The sequence below is a fragment of the Tamandua tetradactyla genome, chromosome 3, assembly GCF_023851605.1.
Source record: "Tamandua tetradactyla isolate mTamTet1 chromosome 3, mTamTet1.pri, whole genome shotgun sequence".
Lineage (NCBI taxonomy): Eukaryota > Metazoa > Chordata > Mammalia > Pilosa > Myrmecophagidae > Tamandua > Tamandua tetradactyla.
In genome coordinates this window covers 160,668,506-160,690,918 of record NC_135329.1, presented here as the reverse complement: position 1 = coordinate 160,690,918, position 22,413 = coordinate 160,668,506, and the positions used below count along the sequence as shown (strand labels likewise).

Below are 22,413 nucleotides of genomic sequence, written 5' to 3'. Positions count from 1 at the left end.
TTACATTGGTGTGGTACATTTGTTATAACTGATAAAAGCTATTAACTATCGACCGTTTTTTACCTTAGGGGTCACTTGTTTGTGTTGTGCAGATCCATGGATTTTTACATTTTTATCCTAAAAATATAGACAACCTAAAATTTCCTCAAGTTTCCCCCACATTCAAATATACCATGCTGTTAATTACGTTCATAACATTGTACTATCTACCCCAATCCATTATCAAAATTTTTCCATCATCCTAAATTGAAGCTCTGACTTTTTACTCCTTAACTGGCCCCCCTCCCCAAATCCCCTGGTAAACCTATGCTCTAGATTCTGACTATGAGTTTGCTTATTCTAATTATCTCATAGCAGTGAGTTCATACGATGTGTCCTTTTGTGTCTGGCTTATTTCACTCATTCACTGATACAGGATCAACTATCTTTTAATACTTTTCTTTCATTACACAGTTGTCTGTGGAAAATAGCCACCATTCATGGGGATGTAGAACTATAAATCATAAAAAATAGGAAACATACCTTCACACCATTAAAACAATACAGTTATAATAATAATAACCTTTTAAGAATGAGTGATCAAGCATTTTTTAGGTCATAAAGAACTGAAAGTATTACTAGTCATAGACTTCCTGCAGAACTTCCAGTTAAGAATCCAGCTGGCAGCTTTGAAAAATGATTAAAGTTGTCCCTTCAGAGTCATTTGCTCTGATTGTCAAAAGCAGAAAAATGGGCTACCACAGGATTTCTATGTTTACAAAGAGTGAGTTCAATCAAAAGACCCTGTAACCAGTGAAGAGACTGTTTCTTGCTTACAATTTTCTTTCCAATGATTCATAAGGTGTGCTGGTTGGAAAGTATTATGCACCCCAGAAAAGCCATGTCTTAATCCTGATCCAATCTTGTGGGAGCAACTGTTACTTTTAATCCAGATTCAATACTGTAGGCTGGAAACTTCTGATCAGATTACCTCCACGAGATGTGACACACCCAATTTTGGGTGTGATCTTTGATTAGATGGAGATGTGACTCCACCCATTCCAGGTGGTCCTGATTAGTTTACGGAAGTCCTTTAAAAGACGAAACACTTTGGAGAGAGCAGACAGCCGACAGAAACTACAAAAGCCTCAGAACCGACAGAAATGTCACAGCAGAGCTGACACAGATGAGGACATGTGGAGAACAGAAACAGGGATGTCTGGTGATGCTTGGAGTCCAACAGACACTGCCATTAGATGTTAAGCAAGCCATAACCTGGAGCGAGCCAAGGGAAGCCAAGAGATGAAAGCCACCCCTGGAGAAATAAAGTGAGGAACACCCACAGGAAAAAAGGCTGAAAGCAATGGAATCCAGGAGCAAGGGATCAGCAGATGCCAGCCATGTTGCTACCCAGCTGACAAAGATGTTCCAGCCCATTGGTCTTTCTTGAGTGAACATAACCTCTATTGGTGCCTTAATTTGGGCACTTTTACTTCCTTAGAACTAGAAACTTATAATTTTATATTAAATTCCCCTTTATAAAAGCTGTTTCATTTCTAGTATAGTGCATTCCGGCAGCTTTCAAACCAACACAAAAGATAAACTGGACATCCTACAAGCATCATAAATTCAACATATTCAAATATATTTAAATGAATGAAATATCTTTTGTTCCACAAACCTGTACTCTTGCCTGTTATTGTCAGACCCAGCCATCCAAGCCAGTAACCTGGTAGTTGCATTAAAGAAGGTGATAATAATAGAAGAAATGCTGTCATTTAGTAAGTTACCAAAAACGAATGCATTAATATTTGGAGCATAAATGGAGCATTTTCACATCCAGTGGTTTCTCTCACAATGATTCTTTCATTCAGTCACTCACTACTGTATGCAATGAGTTGTAGAAGAATTACCTAGATTTGGGGATTAGACTTGCATTTCAATCCCATTGTTGTCATTTAATAGCTAGGTATTCTTGGCAAATTATCTCAATCTCCCAAGTTTTAATTTTCTTATGTTCATACTAGAAAAACAATACTGAATTTTTAAAGTTAGTTAAAAATAATATTTATAAAAGTCCTAGCACGTACCTGACACATTCTTATCATTTCTAGTATGAGTATTACCACCAAGGCATACTAGTCTCACCTGTGGTAGCCAGTGCTGCAGTAGCTGCAACTGGGATATAACTACAATCAGAGGGTTACCTACCAGCCTCAGAAACAAATAAAATGCAATCCAAATACAAACAAGATACTCATTTTCTGATATAACCACACACTGGGTCCCAGAGGAAGCTCTCTTTTATTAGCTGGAGTTATGAGTAAGGTTCAAACCTGACATGAAGTACACCTGTTTTGGGGGTGGAAAATTTGTTGAATAATGAAATTATGGACTCATCTGAAGTTCCTGATGTGAAATCTATAATTTATCATGTAGCTTTTGGATTTCAGTATTCTCATACTGAAAACATTTATTTACTCAAACCCTAAAATATGTGGAGCATGGTCCTGCTGTGTAAAAGGCAATCATGCTCTTGTTGCTTTCTTGACTTCTTTTTTTGCCAACCATAATTTGAAACAGAAAAAGGTTTATAACAGTATATAGGGGTCAAAGAAATATTTCTCTAGGATATTGAGAAATATTGTTTTACTTGCAGCATAGATTACAGAAACTTCTGATTAGTTCAGAAGTCGTGGACACGAACCCCAACTCCCATGGTCATGCGTTATAAGGTAAATTTACTGTAAACATTGGCTAATGGTTTATCCAGACTGGTGTTTTACTTAAAAAATTTCACTGATACTTTTTTTGGTAAATTTTTTTTTTAATTAAATAGCAGGGATTCCTTTTTATTAAAGCAGTTAATTTTCGAATGAAAGTTCAGAACCATGGAAAATAAATCAGTTACAAATACATTGATACTATGGTTTGAAAAATCACATAAAAGTTTTTTCTGGGTTGGAATTTCTCTGGAGGAACATCTGAGGGACGTTTTACCAGAATGAGTAGTTCTGTTTGCCTTGAACATGTAAAATGACTTTGTTCTAAGAGGATATTTGGTTTCATAAAAAGAAAAGAAAAAGAAAGAAAAGAAAAGAGAAGGAAATGGTTTAACTAGATGAGAGATGTTTGAGATTAAAGGTTAATTGCCATTCCTGGTATCCTCACCTATGAGGCCAGCTGGGGTCAGCTTCACACCCAGGGTTCCTGGAGAGGTAGGCAGCTTCATGAACGATGAAGTTAAATTAGAGAATTTTTGCTTTTCCTCTTAGTTACATAAGGATCTGAAAAAACAATCCTCATTTACTCTTCAATTTTTATCTTAATTTCTTATTTCAATTTTTTTTTAATGAAGAGGTTTTCCTTTGTTTGCTTTGTTGCCTGGGAGATGGGTGGTATAAGAGGAAATGTGAACAGAATGAGGACTGTGGAGAAAAAAGAACTGTGCTATTTTTTTCCTGTTAATTCAGAAACCTAAAAATTCTATATATATCAAAGTTCAAGGGGAATGCCAAAGAATTACCCTGAGGATTTAGAGGCAAAAAGGAGACCTGGATAAAATTAGGTAATATCAAGTACTGAATAAAAATTCCTTTTCTGTCCGCTGATAAATGAAAGTATAGAGACTTTCTTGAGAATTTTTTCATACTACTGTTACTGATTTGTAAGTATGCTTTGTAGTTACATATTTGAATGTTAAAATTATCTCACAATATATTGACATTGGAAGTCTAGGGTGTGAATAGAAAAAGAGATGAGTAACATAGTTTAGGACTACTATGTGCCAGCCAATTACATACAGTTCTTTTACTCTGTGAAGTTTTGTTTTAAAAATGAGAAATTTGAGGCTCAAAAACATAAAGATATCAAGTGGAAACTGCATTTGAGAGGCAATCTCAACATCATGGTAAAGAGAATAGTTTTGGACTAACATAAGACCTATGATGTCATACTGACTCTGCTCTATATTACTTCTGTGATGCTGGATAATTGACAACCTCTCTAAACCTTATTTCCTCCTCTATAAAATGGGTATAATGAAACCCACTTTATTGTGTTGTTCTAAGAACTACAAAAGACAATGTTAGCACAATGTTCATAAATAGTCATTGCTCCATAAATAGCCATTATCACTAATACTATTATTACTGACCCCAGAACTGATTCCAACATTCCTTTCCTTTATTACTCTGGCATTTATTCAAATTCAATTATTTAATTTATGTTTTGATAATTTTGTTCTATATTATACTAGTTTACCATAAGATAAACTTGCTTCCTGAAAGAAGAACATCTTTGTATTGGTTGCTCAGATGTTAAGTCTCACTACCTTGGTCAACAGTTAAAAAAAAGAATGGCTCTCCTATTTCAACATATGGGGCATTGTTACTATCACAGCCAATCCCAGGTAAAAGAGTGAAAAAAAAAGTCTTACAAAATTATAATATAATAAATTATAAATAATTTATAATAAATTATAATAAAAATTACTATAAAATTATGGTCTGATATTTTCTCCTTCAGCTCTCAGAGTTCTCTTGGTCTTCCTCCTCTCTGTCTCCTATTGTGCTATATAATTTAGATATTCCATGATACTTTTTATTTAACTGAGATGTAAATTTAATCTCATGTTCCATTTACTTCTGTAAAAGTTGAATTTTACACAGGATTTAATTTAATTTAAAAAAGAAAAATCTTGACTTCCCTTTGAAAGAAATGTTAGTCATTACTAAGTACCTGGACAATGCATTTTCTCATGCAAGGAATCAGAGAAAGCCACACAATGATGGTGACCTCGTAACTAACTCATAAGGCTGTATCTATAAACTCATTGAAAACAAAATCAATAAAATGAGTGAATGAATGAATAATATTAAGAAGCACTAACACTTTTCTAAAAAGTGATGTGAAAAAAACCTGATTTCACACTATAGAGAAACAATCCAAAGTAAGAAAATACATGCAAAACAACAGGCCTATGAGCTTCATAACTGTCAGTCACAAAAATTAGTAAAAGACTAATGAACTATTTAAAAATAAAGGATACCAAAGAGACATGACAAATGCAATACATGGTCTTGGCTTAGGGAAACAATTTTGTTATAAAAGATGGTATAAAGAGAATAGGTATTTGCTTTAGCAGCACATATACTGAAATCGAATGCAACAGAAGATTAACATGGCCCTTGCACAAGGATGAAGCACAAATTCATGAAATGTTCCCTATTTTTCAATATTGTGCTTGATGTTCTAGCTAGAGCAATTAGGCAAGAACAAGAAATAAAGGGCATTCAAATTGGAAAGGAAGTAGTGAAACATTCACTGTTTGCAGATGACAAGATACTATACGTAGAAAGTCCAAAAATATCTACAATAAACCTACAAGAGCTAATAAATGAGTGAAGAAAGTGGTAGGATATAAAATCAACATGCAAAAATCAATAATATTTCCATACATTAGTAATGTGAGGAGGAAATCAAGAAAAAAACTTTCATTTACAATAGCAACCAAAATAATCAAATATTTAGGAATAAGTTTAACTAAAGATACAAAAGACCTATACACAGAAAATTAAAAAAAAAAAAAGTGTTACAAGAAAAGAAGGAAGACCTAAATAAATGGAAGGCATACCACGTTCGTGTATTGGAACACTAAATATAGTTAAGATGTCAATTCTACCCACATTGATTTAGAAGTCTAATACAATACAAATCAATAGAAAAACCAATGACCAAATATATTTGGAAGGGCAGGGTGCCCCAGATATCTAAAAATATCTTGAGAAAGAAAAATGAAGCAGGAATTCTTGACTACCTGACTTAAAGCCTATCACAAAGCTACAGTAGTCAAAACAGCATGGCACAGACATAAAGCTAGATATACTGACAAATGGAATCAAACTTAGAGTTCAGAAATAGATCCTTGCAACTACAGACATTTGATTTTTGAAAAGATGGCCAAGTCCACTCAAGTGAGAAAGAACAGCCTCTTCTAGAAATCGTGCTTGTAGAACAATGAAAGAAGACCTCCTCTATCTCATACCTTAAACAAAAATTAACTCAAAATGGATCAAAGACATAAACATTAGAGCTAAGACCATAAAACTTTTAGAAGAAAATGTAAGGAAATATCTTAAAGATCTTATGGTAGGAGGTAATTTCCTAGAGCTTACATCCAAAGTGAAAGCAATGAAAGAAGAAATAGATAAGTCAGATATCATCAAAACTAATTATTTTGTGCATCAAAGGATTTTGTCAGTAAAGTAAAAGGGCAGCCTACTCAATGGGAAACAATATTTGGAAACCACATATCAGATCAGTGTTTAATATACAGAATAAATAAAAAGACCCTACAACTCAACAATAAAAAGACAAACAATCGAATTAAAAATGGGCAAAAACAATGATAGATACTTTTCTGAAGACAAATTACAAATGGCTTAAAAGCATATGAAAAGATGCTCAAGTTCACTAGTTATCGGGGAAATACAAATCAAAACTACAATGAGATATCATCTCATACCTACTGAAAGGTCATTATCAAAAAAAAATAGAAAATGACAAGTGCTGGAGAGGATGTGGAGAAATAGGAACACTTATTCACTGTTAGTGGAAATGTAGAATGGAGCAGCCACTCTGAAAGGCAATTTGGTGGTTCTTCAGGAGGCTAAGTATAGAATTACCATATGATCCAGCAATCTCTTTACTACATATCCACTCAGAACAACTGAAAGCAGGGACCCAAATAGACATCTGCACTCTGATGTTTACAGTGGCATTATTATTCCATTGCCAGTAAATGGAAACAGCCCAAATGTCTATCAATGGACGAGTGGCTAAAACAAACTGTGGTATATATGTACAATGGAATATTACATGTTGTAAGATGGAATAAAGTCATGACGCATGCAAAAATGTGGGTGAACCTTGAGGACATCATGTTAAGTGAAATAAACAAGAAGCAAAGTACAAATACTGTATTGTCTCACTAATATGAACTAAATATAATAAGCAAACCTGGAGAATTAAAGTTGAGAACATAGGTTATCAGAACATAGAAAAGAGGATAGGGATTTGGCATTTGATGTTGAAGAAGTACAGAATGTTTTACCAGATTGATTGTAAAGATTCAGAACTGGATAGCACAATACAATGTGATAGTAATACAAAATTGTAAGGATAATGAACAAAGCTAAGTGTGAGTATGGTTATAAGAGGAAGGATAGAAGCATGTATGATACAGAAGGAAAGACAGAGGATAAAAGCAGGGACTGTATAACTTAGTGAAACCTAGAGTGGACATGATGGTGATTAAATGTACAAATAAAAGAAAGTTTTTACATGAGTGAGAACAAATGTATATAATCATTGCAAGATGTTAAAAATGGGATAGCATATGGAAAAAATACAATTAATACAAACAAGGGTCTACAGTTAGAAGTAACACTGTAATATTCTTGCATTAATTGTAACAAAGGCAATATAGCAAAGCTAAATGTCAATAAGAGGGGAAATATGAGAGGAGTAAGAGACTTTTCTTCTTTTTTCTTTCTTTTTTGGTAGAAATGGAAATGTTCTCATATAGATTGTGGTCTAAATGCATAACTATGTGATTATACCAGGAGCCACTGAATGTACACTTAGGATGGAATTTATGGTGTGTGAAAACTATTTAAAAATAAACAGAATGATACAAGTGCTGGAGAATATGAGGAGTAAGAGATACACCTATTCACTCTGATAGGGAAGTAGAATGATACAGCACCTCTGCAGGGCAGTGTGGCAGTTTTAGTTTGTTAAAGCTCCCGGAATGCAATATACCAGAAATGGAACAGCTTTTATAAAGGGAATTTATTAAGTTGCAAATTCACAACTCTAAGGATATAAAATAGTCCAAACTCAGGCATCCAAGGAAAGATACCTTGACTCAAGAAGGCTGATATGTATGGAACACCTCTGTCAGTTGAGAAGACATGTGGTTGGTATCTGCTGAGGTCTTTGGCTTTTCGTTTTTTTAATTTCTTTTTTTTTCAAACAGCTTCCTCGGGGGGATTTACTTTCTGCATCTCCAAATATCTGGGTCTCCTGTTGGCTCTGATGCATTTTCCGAAATGGTTCCCTCTTAAATGACTCCAGTAAGCAATCCCATCTTGAATGGACAGACACACATTTCCATGGAAGCCATCTAATCAAAAGGTCACCCACAATTGACTGGGTCACAACACTATGGCTTTTTCCCCCTTTTTATCATAAGAAACAATCCCCCAACTTTTTAGAAGACACATAATTAACTAACTAGAATAAAGACACATTTCCTAGCCTCTATATTCGGTAGGTGTGGGAATGTGATAAACTTCTGGCTAGTAGAAAGGAAATGAAAATGATATGTGCAACATCAGGTCACACTCCTAAAAAAAAGGTTCTTTTCCTCTGAAAAGAACCTTTTAACAGCAGACTGTGGGTCTGCTGTTAAAAGATATCCTGGCCATAGAGATGAGGACAATACCCAGTGATGGGTGGGAGCCAGCCTACACCACCTTGTTAGAGGTAACTATTAAATTTTCAAGAATTTTGCAAGCCAGCGATTAGTGCCTTGGTGGCTTGAAATTGGCCATAGGAGAAGTATTACATCACGAAAATCATTGAATGCCTCAAATCTGGACTGTATGTGTGAGAAAGAATTAGTTTCTACACACCTCTGGAAAAATCTAAGGGATGGGTACAGCAAAAAGAGAAGGAGTCAGGCTTCTTGTATTAACATAGTTCAGTTCTGGACTCCTCACGTACAATGTTACATAAAAGAAAAATAATTCTAGGTTGTTTAAATAACTGTTATTTGAGTGTTTGGTATACCAATTGAATACTGAAACAAAACTATTAAAATGTCTTAAATTCGGGTTCGATTCCTGGACCATGCACCACCACCACCCCAAAAAAAGCCTTTAACTGAACATGCAATAAGTGCTGTTACCTTCTTTAAGAGCCTACATTCTTAGTCTGGCAATGCTGATATTTATGTTTCCCACTTAAAAATCAGTCTTTTCATATGTAATTTATTGATCCATAAATACATAATTTCAAATATTTCATTATTGGTGACTAAAAATCTATATTAAATTAGTTAGATGATACATCAATGATATAGATTGATAGATCAATGGCTGAATGGATGATGGATGGATAGACAGATAAACAGAAATCTAGGGAAGGTAGATAGGTAGGTAAATGGATGGATGGATAGATGGACGGATGGAAAAACAAGAAGGAAGGGAGGGAGGAAGGAAGGAATGGACATACATAGATGATAAATGATAGAAGACAGACAGATAGATAGATAATAGATAAAGACACTTCAAAAAGAAATAAATAAATGAAAGCTGTGTAGGAGGAAATAGTGGCAAATATATTTGTCACTGAGGCTAATATAAATGGTGTGATTTGGTAGTAAACTTAGCTTGGGCTTTCTAGAAGTCTAAGCAAAAGGGGAAGCACAACTGAAGTTACTATTCAGAATTGCACCTTTATGTTAAGTTTAATTTGATTGATGATTGGTACTTAAAATACATGATGAAACAGAGAGGTTATTTGATAATACCAGCATTTTCAAACAAAAATTGCATTTTCCAAGTGGATGACCTATCTTTTTCACCAGATGATTTCAATATTTGTGGGGTGTTTTTTCAAATGAAATCTTTTATCAAGAGAATAAATTTTCTAACATTAAATTTTTATTAACTCTGGGCCTCGGATTAAGGATATAATTCTAAAAGTGGGAGTGGCAGTGTATTTGATACTCTCATTAATCAGAGTATGATATAATGTCTGATAGTTTAAAACTGCATAAATAAATCTCATATAACAACATAAAAGTGTTCTGTGACTTTATCTATCTAGAGAATATGTTGAATTTTTTGTAAAATGTAAAGCTTTACAAACTTCAGTTTATTATAGAGTGGATTTCATGAGCAAGTCTATTTGTTGCACTAGTTTTATTCACAGTACTCCTGAGTTTGTCTTTTTAAACTGTTTTGAATTGTTTTTTAAACTTAATCAACAGCTACATTAGTACAAATGTTAGAGTTCGGTTTTGGTTTGGCCTGGAAAATTTTGCTTAATAAATCATTATGGACTTCCCTAATATCACAAAAAGATCACAGCATAGTTAATTCCTCTAAAAGCAGGAATAAAAATATTCTCTGCCATTTACTCCTAACAGCCAGACTTTCCTGAATGCAGACTTCATTTAGGAACAGGAAAGCATGTGTGGACACTCTAATACTGCCAAATAGCCATCTGTTATGATAGAAATTGCATTGTGATTCCATCAAAAGTCTTTGATGAACAAAATGAAAAGACTGGACAAATATATGAGAGCAGGTTTACCATATTAAATTATGTCATCCTGAATTACTGCTGAAAAGTCAAACCAGATGGCATTTTAGGGTTGCAACTATATGACAACTGAGCAGTGTAGAAGGGTGTCTGAACGGAGAAGTGCTGAGAGCTAGGTATCAGAGCATGCATTAAATTAAAAGGATTTTAGTGGGTGGGTAGTGCAACAGGACTTAGATAACAGTTATATGCAGGATATTTTGAGGATAGTGAGAATCAAGCTACTCATTGTTAGAGAAGAGAGTTCTAAATATGAAAAGGGAGAAAATTAATGAATTCTGTGGTAATGAATTTGTATTTATGCAGTGAAGTTTATTCAGGAGGTCTGCCTGGATTGTCAAACTCTAAAGATTCTGAAAGTGTTCAGAACTGACCCATGACCAGCTCCTGAGAGATAACCTCTAAATCCTTGAAATGCCCTGACTGATGAAAGTGTCCCTGTATACCTTGGGTTGTAGGCCATACCATACAGTTTTTGCTAACAGTGTGATTTATGGTGTAAGCATCTTTTTGTTTGCTTGGAGCTCTGGGCCAAGGTGTATTAGATTGGTCTATTGGGAGAACAGAAGGCATGCTGACACTGAGCAGCTAAAGTCAGTCATGCAGGCATTCCAGGCCTATATGACTGACCCCCGATGAAAATCCTTGATAATAAAGCATGGGGGAAGCCTCTCTGATTGATAATACTCTGTGCATGCTGTCACACAAAATGACTGAACGAGTTAAGCACTGCCCATGTATCTCCATGGGAAAGGATAACTAGAAGTTCATGCCTGTTTTCTCCTAGACTTTGCCATATGCAACTTTAAAACTTTTACTGATTTTAGTCTGTATCCTTTCATTATAATAAGCCATAACCATTAGAATAATAGCTTTTCTGCATTCTATGAGTTCTTCTAGTCAATCACCACACGAGAGAAGTCTTAGAGTTCCATGAAACAATATGGATTTAAAGTCATAATGTTAGATAGATAGAAACAGATGAATAACTAAAGCTCTGTGTGTGCCTATAGATGTATAATAGACATATATATCTAATATTCCACCGTGTATAATATATATATTTGCATGTGTATATATGTATAGAAAATAGAAAATTCCTTCCTGCGTTAAATAACTGGGCCTTAGGGAGGGGCAATACCCCAGTATTAATAAGCTCACTTAAAACCAAATATCAGAGTGGGCCATGGTGGCTCAGCAGGCAGAATTATCATCTGCCATGCCGGAGACCCAGGTTCACTTCCCGGGGCCTGCATAGGCAAAAAAAAAACAACAAAAATTGGTTTTTAGAAGCCATTCACTTCTAAAGTAGAAACAGGGCTTAGAAGAGAAATGGCAGATTCCAGAGCTGAGGAAGAGATAGTACAAGATGAGCTTGGAGCATCTTCAGATACCGGGAAGGAAAAAAATTGCTCAAAGAAAGTGAGGACATCTCAAAAGGATGCAGAAGCAAAACTGAAAGGGTCTAACTGGCCAAATCAGGGACAATTTTATTTCAAAATAAACAATTATATTAACAAATTATAAATCATTAAATTAAATTGGAATCCATGATTCCCTACTGTTATAAATAAATGAATGAATGAATAATGGAAGCTGAGAAAGCTTTTCCTTCCAACCAACACATGCAGAAGGAACGATGTAAAAATGGAACCAAAAAATCACCATGTGGCAGACATTATCATAATAATTAATGTAGATGAGAAATATCAATGGGTGTCAATTTCTCATGAGGAACCTTGGAGGTAAGAAAGCAGTAGGTGGAGATATCTAAAGTGCTGAGGAACAACTAACTACCAAGAACTTTACGACTGGCAAGGTTCTCTTTAAAAAATGAGGGGGAGATTAAGACATTCTCAGATAAACAAAAGCTGAAGGACTTCATCACCACCAGACCCTCCCTAGAAGCAATACTTAAGGAAGTTCTTCAGAATGAAAAGAAAGACAATTAGACAGTAGCTCAAAAGCAGCATAAAGAAAAAAAAAAGGCATGCAGTAAAGATAACAATTTGAGTAATTATAAATGCAGGTAATATTGTATTGTTTGGTATGTTACTCCACTTCTAACTTCCTACAGGGGTTAAAATGCAAATGGAAAGAAGTAATGATAAATCTATGTTTTTGGACATAACAAAGAAACAAGTGATAAGTACAAAAAATGGTGGGGGAAGAGATATAGGAAAAGTATATGTGCATGCTATTGAAGTTAAGTTGGTATCAAACCAAGCATGATTATTATATATTTAGGATGTTAAATTTTAACCCCATGGTAATAAAAAAAAAGATGAAAAATATATCCAGATAGAAATCAAAAGTCACTCAATATAGTACAACACAAAAAAAAAAAAAAACAAATAAATATAAAAGTAGGCTTTAACAGAAGAATTGAGGGACAAAAAAATGGTTTAGACTTAAAAAGGCTAAATAGCAGAATGGCAGAAAAGAGTCCTATAGTATCAGTAGTGACTTTAAATATAAATAGATTAAATTCTCCAGCCTAAAGGCAGAGATTGGCAGAATGGATAAAAAAGAATAATCCAAATATCTGTTCTCTACAAGGGATGCACCTTAAAGTCAAAGATGCAATTAGGTCGAAGGTAAAAGGATGGATATATGTATAAAAGGATGGATATATATATAAAAGGATGCAATATACATAATGCAAACAGTACCAGAAGACAGCTAGGTGGCTAAAATTAATATAGAATAGAATAGACTTTAAGGCAAAAACAGTTATGATAGACAATGGTAGTCACTTTATACTAAGGAAGAGGACAAGTTCAACAGGAAGATGTAACAATTATAAATATATATGCACCTAACAGCAGACTCCCAGAATATGTGAAGCAAATACTGATACAATTGAAGGGAGAAACTGACGGTTCTACATCAATAGTAGGAGAACTTAACACACCACTCTCAACAGTGGATAAAACATCTAGTCAGAAGGTCAGTAAGGAAGTATAGGACTTAAATGATACTCTAAACCATCTAGACCTAATAAACATGTATAGACCACTGCACCCAATGAAAAGAGATTACACTTTTTTCCCAAGTGCACATGGATAATTCTCCAAGATAGACCATATGTTGGATCACAAAACAGGTGTCATGGTCAGGTTCATGTGTCAACTTGGCCAACAGGTGGTTGGGCAAGTGCTGGCTTGTCTATTGTGATGAGGACATTTCATAGAATTAAACCATGGTCATGTCAGCTGCATCCAGAGTTGATTCCATTTGTAATCAGCCAAAGGGGCGTGTCTTCTGCAATGAGTGATGCTTAATCTAATCACTGAAAGCCTTATAAGGAGGATTCAGAAGAGACAGGCTCTTTCTGTTTCGGCTGGTGAGCCTCTCCTGTGGAGTTCGTCCAGACCTTCCATCGGAATCATCGGCTTCACAGCCTACTTGGCGGATTATGGACCCTGTGTTCCTGCAGTCACGTGAGACACTTTTATAAATTTTATATTTGTGAGTGTTCCCTGTTGATTCTGCTTCTCTAGAGAACCCTAACTAATACATCTTGGTACCAGGAGTGGTTCTTAAGAAAGAGAATCTTAAAAATGGGTTTCTATGAATGGTTTTTTACTCTGACTGGACTCAAAGACACTAAGGACTCTGATTCCTGTAATCAGAATGACACTCCCAATCCATGGAGTGAGTTGGCAAAAGAGATAGTCAAAATATCACCATTCGATTGTCCTAATGCGTTGCTTGTAAGAAGCCAGGCTCCGGGGGATAATGTTTTTGACACCTTTACAGAATTTTGTAGAAACAGGAGGTATAGAGATGTTGGTTGGTTATTGTTAGATACACTGGCTACATTAAGGGGTGAAAAGGATGGGCTTGAGGCTTCAAACAAGAAGCTTAAGTGCCGTCTGAAAGATGTAGATGTTTCTACAAGTATCCTGAAGGAAAATCTTATTTCCTGTAGCTGTAGACTTGAGATCTCTGAAAATCAGACTCAGAATCTTACTGTTAGAGCAGCAACTTTACAGCATAAACTGAAATCTCAATGTTGCATGGTGTCTGCTGTTAAAGTGAGGTTATTGATTGGAAAGGAGTGGGACCCTGAAAAATGTGATGGTGACATATGGAATGATAATGATGTCAGGGGTGAGGCTGAAACCCTAGATCATGCTGAATCGTCTCTAGATAACCCTGTAATAGTCTGCCCTGAGGACATAATCGCCCCACCTCCAGCCTGCCTTGAGGAGTTGGCCACCCAACCTCCTCCTGAAGGGAATAGCCCTAGAGTGATTAATTCTGTTTCACCAGATGAAACTGCAAACGAAGGTCCTGAAGCAAATGACTTGGAAGATATTTCTAATTCTTTTCATGAACCACCCCACCCCCACCACCCCTCATTTCCTCCAGACCTATAACTAAAGTCCCAACAGGCCCCTAACAGTGAGGTACAAAGTATCACACATGAGGAGGCATGTTATACTCCAAAAGAACTATGTGAGTTTTCCAATTTATATAGACAGAAATAAGGGTAATATGTGTGACATGGATTTTAAAGAGTATGGGATAATGGTGGGAGGAACATAAGGCTGGATCAGGCTGAATTTATTGATATGGGCCCACTAACCAGAGATTCTGCATTCAATGTTATAGCTCAAGGGGTTAGAAAAGGTATTAACAGTTTGTTTAGATTGTTGTTTGAAACTTGGATCAAAAGGTGGCCAACATAACCTGAGGTTGAAATGCCAGAACTGCCCTGGCATAATGAGGGGATCCAGAGGCTTAGAGAGACTGGAATGTTAGAGTGGATTTATCATGCAAAGCCTGCTCCTACACCCCAGAATGGCTGGAGGATGCACACCTTTTACCAGAACAGTGAGAAATAAATTTCTGAGACTAGCACCATCATCCCTAAAGAGCTCTGTAGTTGTACTTCTCTGTAGGTCAGATATTACTGTAGGAACTGCTGTCACTGAGCTGGAATCCTTAAACACAATGGGGATGACGGGATCCCGAGTTGGCAGAAGCTAGGTGGCAGCACTTAATCGCCAAAGACAGAGTAGACGTGGCTACTATAATAGACAGCAAACTCAAAGCAGGAGTCAAAATTATATGACACGCAGAGATTTGTGGCATTGGCTAGTAAATCATGGGGTACCTAGAAATACAATAGAAGGGCAGTCTACTAAATTCTTGTTGGAGCTGTATAAAAAAAAAGAGTTCTAGGTCAAGTGAACAGAAGTCTAACCTGAATTACAAAAACACAGAGTCACGGCCCCTTAATCAATTTCCAGACTTGAAACAGTTTCAGACCCAGAGCCCATTGAATGAAGGGGAGGCCAGGTCCCTTTGGGGGAGAACTCTGCTACACTGCCACAAATTTATACTGTTAATCTTCCTCCAAGCCTTCCCCAAGGAGACCGACGGCCTTTTACCAGGGTAACTGTGCACTGGGGAAAAGGAAATGATCAGATATTTCTGGGATTATTAGACACTGGTTCAGAAGTGACATTATATCCAGGGGACCCAAAACATCACTGTGGTCCACCAGTCCGAGTGGGAGCTTATGGAGGCCAGGTGATCAATACAGTTTTAGCTCAAGTCTGTCTCACAGTGGGTCCAGTGGGCCCCCGGACCCATTCTGTAGTTATTTCCCCATTTCAGAACGTATAATTGGAATAGACATACTGAGCAACTGGCAGATTCCCCACATTGGCTCTCTAACTCGTGCAGTGAGGGCTATTATGGTAGGAAAGGCCAAGTGGAAGCCACTAGAACTGCCCCTACCGAGCAAAATAGTAAATCAGAAGCAGTATTGGATTCCTGGAGGGATTGCAGAGATTACTGCCACTCTTAAGTACTTGAAGGATGCAAAGGTAGTGATTCCTACCACATCCCCATTCAACTCTCCTATTTGACCCGTGCAAAAAACAAATGGGTCTTGGAGGATGACAGTGGATTATCGTAAATTCAACCAGGTGGTAACTCCAATTGCAGCTGCTGTTCCAGATGTGGCATCATTGCTTGAGCAAATCAATACATCCCTGGTATGTAGCTATTAATCTGGCAAATGCTTTTTTCTCAATAGCTATTAGTATGGACCACCAGAAACAGTTTGCTTTCAGCTGGCAAGGTCAGCAATATACTTTCACTGTCCTACCTCAGGGGTAAATCAACTCTCCAGCCCTATGTCATAATCTTGTCCACAGGGACCTTGATCATTTCTCCCTCCCACAAGACATCACACTGGTCCATTATATTGATGATATCATGTTGATTGGACCTACTGAGCAAGAAGTAACAACTACTCTAGACTTACTGGCAAGGCATTTGTGTGTCAGAGGATGAGAGAGAAATCCAACAAAAATACAGGGGCCTTCCACCTCAGTGAAATTTCCAGGTGTCCAGTGGTGTGGGGCATGTCGAGATATCCCTTCTAAGGTGAAGGTTAAGTTGCTGCATCTAGCCCCTCCTACAACCAAAAAAGAGGCACAATGCCTAGTTGGTCTTTTTGGATTTTGGCGACAACATATTCCTTATTTGGGTGTGCTACTCTGGCCCATTTACTGAGTGACCAGAAAAGCTGCTAATTTTGAGTAGGGACCTGAACAAGAGGAGGCTCTGCGACAGGTCCAGGGTGCTGTACAAGCTGCTTTGCCACTTGGGCCATATGACCCAGCAGATCCAATGGTGCTGGAAGTGGTAGTGGCAAATAGAGATGCTGTCTGGAGCCTTTGGAAGGCCCCTATAGGGAAATCACAACACAGACCCTTATTACCATCTGCTGCAGATAACTACTCTCCTTTTGAGAAACAGCTTTTGGCCTGCTACTGGGCCTTAGTAGAGACTGAATGCTTAACCATGGGCCACCAAGTTACAATGAGACCTGAGTTGCCTATCATGAGCTGGGTGTTGTCTGACCTACCAAGCCATACAGTTGGGCATGTGCAGCAGCACTCCATTGTAAAATGGAAATGGTATATACAAGATAGAGCCAGAGCAGGTCCTAAAGGCACAAGTAAGTTACATGAGGAAGTAGCCTAAATGCCCATGGTTTCCACTCCTGCCACATTACCTTCTCTTTCCCAGACCAGACCTATGGTCTCTTGGGGAGTTCCTTACAGTGAATTGACTGAGGAAGAGAAAACTCGGACCTGGTTTACAGATGGTTGAGCATGATATGTAGGTTCCACCCAAAAGTGGACAGCTGCAGCACTACAACCCTTTTCAAGGGTGTCCTTTAAGGACAGCGGTGAGGGGAAATCCTCCCAGTGGGCAGAACTTTGAGCAGTGTACCTGGTTGTTCATTTTGCTTGGAAGGAAAACTGGCCAGAGGTGCATTTGTATACTGACTCATGGGCTGTTGCTAATGGTTTGGCTGGATGGTCAGGGACTTGGAAAGACCATAATTGGAAAATTGGTGACACAGAGGTCTAGGGAAGAAGTATGTGGATAGACCTTTCTGAGTGGGCTAAAAACATGAAGATATTTGTGTTCCATGTGAATGCACACCAGAAGGTGACTTCAGCAGAGGAAGATTTTAATAATCAAGTAGATAAGATGACCTGTTCTGTGGATACCAGTCAGCCTCTTTCCCCAGAAACTTCTGTCATTGCCCAATGGGCTCCTGAACAAAGTGGTCATGGTGGTAGGGATGGAGGTTATGCATGGGCTCAGCAACATGGACTTCCACTTACCAAGGCTGACCTGGCTACAGCCACTGCTGAGTGCCCAATCTGCCAGCAGCAGAGACCCACACTCAGCCCCTGATATGGCACCATTCCCCAAGGTGACCAGCCAGCTACATGGTGGCAAGTTGATTACATTGGACCACTCCCTTCATGGAAGGGGCAGAGATTTGTTCTAACTGGAATAGACACATACTCTGGATATGGGTTTGCTTTCCTGCACACAATGCTTCTGCCAAAACTACCATCTGTGCACTTATAGAATGCCTTATCCATCATCATGGTATTCCACATAGCATTGCTTCTGATCAAGGAACACACTTCACAGTAAATAAAGTGCAGGAATGGGCACATGCTCATGGAATTCTCTGGTTTTACCATGTTCCCCAACATCCAGAAGCAGCTGGGTTGACAGAATGGCCTTTTGAAAACTCAATTATGGTGCCAACTAGGTGGCAATACCTTGAAAGGTTGGGGTAATGGTCTCCAGGAAGCTGTATATGCTCTGAATCAGTGTCTGCTGTATGGTGCTATTTCTCCCATAGCCAGGATCCATGGGTCCAGGAACCAAGGGGTGGAAATGGGTGTGGTATCACTCACTACTACCCCTAGTGATCCACTAGGAAAATTTTTGCTTCCTGTCCCTGCGATCCTGAGCTTTGCTGGCCTACAGGTTTTAGTTCCAAAACGGGGAGTGCTTCCTCCAGGAGAAACAACAACGATTCCACTGAACTGAAAGTTACGACTGCCACCTGGTCACTTTGGGTACTTATGCCACTGGATCAACAAGCCAAGAAGGGGATTACATTATTGTCTGGGGTGACTGATCCTGCCTATCAGGAGGAAGTAGGACTGCAACTATACAATGGAGGTAAAGAAGAGTTTTCTTGGAATGTAGGAGATCCCCTAGGGCATATTTTAGTACTACCATGCCCTGTGATTAAAATCAATGGTAAACTGCAACAATGCAATCCTGGCAGGACTACAAATGGCTCTGAAACTTCAGGAATGAAGGTTTGGGTCATCCCACCAGGCAAAGAACCACAGCCAGCTGAAGTGCTTGCTGAGGGGAAAGGGAACATGGAATGGGTAGTGGAAGAAGGTAGTGATAAATATGAACTTCGACCACATGATCAGTTATAGAAATGAGGAATGTAATGCTATTTTGCTCCTGTTATACTATTTAAGTTGTAAGATATCAATTTAAGAACGAATATTACCCAAGGATTTGCACCCTATTCTGGAGAGATTTAACATGTTTCCAGTTATATGCAGGACAGCTGAGTATTGTTAGGTAAAATTAAAAAAAGTGTGTTTTATTGTTTTTTATTTAGAAATTAGGTATGGTTTAAGGTGGTATGTATAGTTGCCAAGTTGACAAGGGTTGGACTGTCACGGTCAGGTTCATGTGTCAACTTGGCAAGGTGTGGTTGGGCAAGTGCTGGCTTGTCTGTTGCGATGAGGACATTTCATAGAATTAAATCATGATCATGTCAACCGCATCCACAGCTGATTCCATTTGTAATCAGCCAAAGGGGTGTGTCTTCTGCAATGAGTGATGCTTAATCTAATCACCGAAAGTCTTATGAGAAGGATTCAGAAGAGACAGGCTCTTCCTGTTTTGGCTGGTGAGCCTCTCCTGTGGAGTTCATCCTGACCCTCCATCGGAATCGTAGGCTTCACAGCCTACTCTGTGGATTTTGGACTCTGTGTTCCCACGGTCACATGAGACACTTATATAAATTCTGTATTTGTGAGGGTTCCCTGTTGGTTCTGTTTCTCTAGAGAATCCTAACAAATACAACAGGTCTCCATAAATTAAAAAAATACTGAAATCATAAAATATACATTCTCCAAAGAAACTGGAATGAAGTTAGAAATCAGTAGCAGGAGAAATAGAAAATTCACAAATATTTGGAAATTAAATAGCATACTCTTTAATAGCCTACAACCAGTGGGTTAAAGAGGAAAGCAGAAGTAAAATTAGGAAATATCTTGAGGCAAATTAAAATGAAAATACAACATCAACTTATGAGATGCAATAAAGGCAATGCTGAAAGGGAAATAAATAGCTCTAAACACTTACATTAAAAAAAGAAGAAACATAGTTTATTAGACTTTATACCAAAGCACAAGAAATGAAAGAAAAAAAATAGATAAATGGAAACCCCTCAAAATCAAATACTTCAGTGTTTCAAAGGACTTTGTCAAAAAGGTGAAAAGACAACCAAATCAATGGGAGAAAATATTTGAAAACCACATATCTGATGGGAGGTTGATATCCAGAATCTATAAAGAAATCCTACAACACAACAATAAAAAGACAAACAACCCAATTAAAAATGGATTAAAGACATGAACAGATATTTTTCCAAAGAAGTACTAATGGTCAAGAGGCAAATGAAAAGATGCTCAGCTTTACTAGCTATTAGGGAAATAAAAATTAACACAATGAGATATTACCTCAAACCTACTAGAATGGCTGCTATTCAACAAACAGGAATCTACAAGTGTTGGAGAGGATGTACAGAAATAGGAACACATATTCACTTCTGGTGGGAATGTAAAATGGCACAGCTGCTGTGAAAGACATTTTGGTGTTTCCTCAGTGGTGGTTCCTCGGGAAGCTAAGTACAGAGTTGCCTTAAGACCCAGCAATCCTGCTGCCTGGAATGTACCCTGAAGATCTGAAAGTGGGGAAGCAAACTGACATTTATGCATTGATGTTAATAGTGGTATTATTCATAGCTAACAAAAGATGGAAACAACTCAACTGTCCATCATCAGATGAATGGATAAACAAAATGTGATATATACATATGATGGAATATTATTCAGCAGTAAGAAGGAATGAAGTCCTGAAGCATGCAACAAAATGGATGAACCTTGAGGATATTATTTTAAGTGAAATAAGTCAGACACAAAAGGACAAATATTGGATGATTTCACTGACAAGAACTAATTATAATGTGCAAACTCATAGACATAAAATATAAAATATCAATTACCAGGGTATAAATGAGTCTAAAGAATGGGGAGCAGCTGCTTAATATGTGTGGAATGTTTAGATAGGTTGAATTTAAGCATTTGGAAATGGACAGAGGTGATAGTAGCATGCTACTGTGAAAATAATCAACTAGAACGAATGTGTGACTCTATCACATGGAGCTAATAATAGAGGGGTAAATGGGGAAAATGTATCTATTTCCATCTATGGACTATAGTTAACAGTAATATTTTAATACTCTTTCATCAACAATAACAAATGTACCACAACTGATACTATGGGTCAACAATTGGGATTGATAAAGGTATGGAAGGTTTTAGGTTTCCTTCTTTATTTTAATTTTTCTGGAGTAATGAAAATGTTCTAAATTTGATCATGGGATGTATGCATAATTATGTGATGATACCATGAGCCAGTGATTGTATACTTTGGATTGTTTGTATGGTATGTGAATATATCTCGATAAAATTTAATTTATACTAAGAAGACCCCTGATTAAAGAAGAAGAAAGACTAAAATCAGAGAATGATCTCAAAACTGGAAAAACCAGAAAAAGAAGAGCAAACTAAACCCAAAGTTAGCAGTAGGAAGGAAATAATAGATCTGAGTGGAGATCAGCAAAAGAAAACCCCAAAACAATAACAAGAATCAACAAAACCAAAAGTTGGTTCTTTGAAACGATAAAAAAATATTGACAAACTTTTAGCTAGACTGACAAAAAAAAAGAGAGGATACAAATAATGAAAACCAGTAATGAAAATGGGGACATTAATACAACCCCACTGAAATATAAAGTAGTACAAGAGTTTACTATCAAGGACTATATGCCAATAAATTAAATAACCTAGATGAAATGGACAAATTCTTAGGAACACATAAACTACTCACCTTGACTCAAGAAGATAAAAAGGGTCTCAAGAAACCAATTACTAGTAAAGAGACTGAATCAATTTTCAACGCTTCCAACAAAGAGAAGCCCAGGATTATATGGCTTCACAGAGGAATTCTACCAAACATATCAAGAAGATTTAACTTCAATTCTATTCAAACTTTTCAAAAAAATGAAGAGCTGGGAACTTTCCCTAACTCAATCTGAGAGTAAATCACCTTCATAGCAAAACCACTTAAAAGATACCACAAGAAAACTACAAATACTTATGAATCTAGATATAAAAGTCCTTAAAAAATTCTAGCAAACTAAATCCAGCATCATTTTAAAAGAATTATATACCATGATCAAGATGGATTTATCCTTGGTATACAAGGCTGGTTCAATGTAAGGTAATTGTGCCGGTTTGAAACTATCATGTACCCCCAGAAAAGCCATGTTTTTAATCCTGATCCAATCTTGTGGTGGCAGTTATTTCTTTTAATTAG

At 37.1% G+C, this 22,413-nt stretch overlaps 1 pseudogene; it reads left to right on the top strand.

Moving 5' to 3' along the window:
• Positions 1 to 5,113: 5,113 nt before the first annotated feature.
• Positions 5,114 to 5,213, top strand: LOC143678520 (U6 spliceosomal RNA; annotated as a pseudogene).
• Positions 5,214 to 22,413: the final 17,200 nt, after the last annotated feature.